We start from the raw sequence: 2,500 nt of genomic DNA on the forward strand, positions 1-2,500 counted from the left end.
CAAAACCAAAAAAGTGCTTAGAAATGTACTCAGGCCTTTAGACTATGTATGTGCATTGTGTGTGATTTATGTGTGTGTGTGTGTGTGTGTGTGTGTGTGTGTGTGTGTGTGTAGTAGGGATAATTGGATAATATATAGATTGAACAGATCATGTGTTTGAAGCAGGTTTACTGATATTAATGACACACTATTGTTTTTTTAGTTTTGTTTTTTTATTAAAAAAATGTTCCCAGGCCATTTGGTTGAGACCAGAGATCTGAGAACTGAGAGAGAGAGAGGGGGAGAGAGAGGGAGAGAGAGAGAGGGAGAGAGAGGGAGAGGGAGAGAGAGAGAGGGAGGGAGAGACTGATGTAGTGTAATACAAATGAAAAAATCTTTATTTTTTTTAGGCAAAAAAAAACCCCAGGTGTCCTTAAACTTTTGACAGGCAGTGTGTGTGTGTGTGTGTGAGAGATATTAATAAGCTGTGAGGACATAAATGGCCTGTTAATTGTATACACACACACACACACACACACACACACACACACACACACACCTTTTGGATGTCTCAGGGGAGGTGTGACCTCAGTAGACTTTTCTCTGCTTAAGTCCATCACATCTTTATCTATACTGTGTGTGTTTGGGATTTTGTTCTGCACCTCTTTCAGCAGATGAGTGCACAGTTTAGACTGTATTGTGTATATCACTGAGAATCATGTTTGTTTGAGTGGGTGGTTTTGTTTGTGCTCGTCAGATAAAGTTTGTAGGTTTTTCGACTGTTTGTTCGACTGTTGTTGATTTATTTAGTTCTGATGGAGTGTGGTAGTTAAACGAATGCACTAATCAGTGTGAACATTTGTTGTTTGCTTTACTCGTCACATGCAAGGATTCGTACAAGGTTCACTACCAAATTAGCAAAACAAACTAACCACACGAGCTGCATAAACTTATTTGTCACAACCAATGATCTCTGATACCCCCCAAATCCCCCCAAAGGTTCTATAGACGTTTAATAAAGGGTTTATTAAAGGGTTTAATAAAGGCTTGTTTTTTTTTCTACTGGGAACCAATTACAGGTAAGACTTAAAGCCATGACTGAGGGACTGATCTCATATATACGCAATTGTGTGATTTTTTTTTAGCTTTGTTGTGAATATTGTTCAATATCTAATACTATAAAAGATCACAAACTGTATATGGCAATACTATAGGTAACCAACTAACCTATTAAACTAGTATCTTACTCATTAACTTGCAATAAACTCCTGTTTGTACACACAAAATTTCCTCTAATAATCAGGACAGATGATGAAAGACTTTACACAAACATTGCACTATTATTAGTGACTTCAAACCAAGCAGTTTTCTTTACCAGACACTTTTTTTTGTTCATTGCGGTTAGAGATTCTGTTAGAATTTATTAATCAAGTTATATTTAATTCGAATTTCTAGCAAATTTATAAATTGTAGCAATCCTTAAAATGGTTATTCGTACAAAATAATTTATTGTACAAACACTTCACATGAAGTACAACGGAGGAAAAACTGTGAGCTGACCAATAATTTTAGTTCAACAGACATTTTAAAATTTATTTCGCAAAAGCAACCACTGAAAACTCCAACTAAAAAAAAAACAAACAAAATCACTAATTTACCCAGTAGAGTTTAACATAGTGTGACTGTGTCATGCACGAAACACTGTTTTATAGAAAATAACAAGTATAAAATGCAAAATATTTTGGATTTATTTTTATGTATAATTCTGATACTAGTGGATAATTTTTATTTTTGTAACCTGCTGAGTGAAAATACATAAAGTTTTATCATTTTAGTCATTTGTTTAATTGTAAAAAGCTTGTACTGAATATGGAATACAGTAAAAAATAAATTTCATTGATTTTTGCCCCCTGATGTACTGTATTTTTGCTGTCATGTTTTTTTTTTTCGCTTCAGCTTTTGTATATAATGTGTTTACCCCTTATTTTTTTATTATAATTTTTTTTTTTTTTTACAGGAAATAAATTTTATCTTTGACAAAGCCGTATCTTGTATTTTATTCATTCATTCACTCACTCATTCTCTACCGCTTATCCGAACTACCTCGGGTCACGGGGAGCCTGTGCCTATCTCAGGCGTCATCGGGCATCAAGGCAGGATACACCCTGGACGGAGTGCCAACCCATCACAGGGCACACACACACACACTCTCATTCACTCACACAATCACACACTATGGACAATTTTCCAGAGATGCCAATCAACCTACCATGCATGTCTTTGGACCGGTGGAGGAAACCGGAGTACCCGGAGGAAACCCCTGAGGCACGGGGAGAACATGCAAACTCCACACACACAAGGCGGAGGTGGGAATCGAACCCTGGAGGTGTGAGGCGAACGTGCTAACCACTAAGCCACCGTGCCCCTGTATTTTATTCAGTTAGCTCTAAATAAGTCAATTATAATAATATTGTAACGTATGTTTAAATATCACAGTATTATTTCCAGGCACATGTGTGTA

General features: G+C 36.3%; 1 protein-coding gene across 5 annotated transcripts in view; it reads left to right on the plus strand.

Moving 5' to 3' along the window:
- Nucleotides 1-1,497, plus strand: part of lrch1 (leucine-rich repeats and calponin homology (CH) domain containing 1) — a 49,753-nt gene extending 48,256 nt beyond the window's left edge. For all 5 annotated transcript variants that reach the window (XM_060875658.1, XM_060875659.1, XM_060875660.1 and 2 more), the window contains one exon: nt 1-1,497. This exon is cut by the window's left edge and continues 697 nt beyond it. The gene's annotated coding sequence lies outside the window, so the exon portion shown is untranslated.
- Nucleotides 1,498-2,500: the final 1,003 nt, after the last annotated feature.

Source organism: Tachysurus vachellii, chromosome 8 (genome assembly GCF_030014155.1).
Source record: "Tachysurus vachellii isolate PV-2020 chromosome 8, HZAU_Pvac_v1, whole genome shotgun sequence".
Taxonomy (NCBI): domain Eukaryota; kingdom Metazoa; phylum Chordata; class Actinopteri; order Siluriformes; family Bagridae; genus Tachysurus; species Tachysurus vachellii.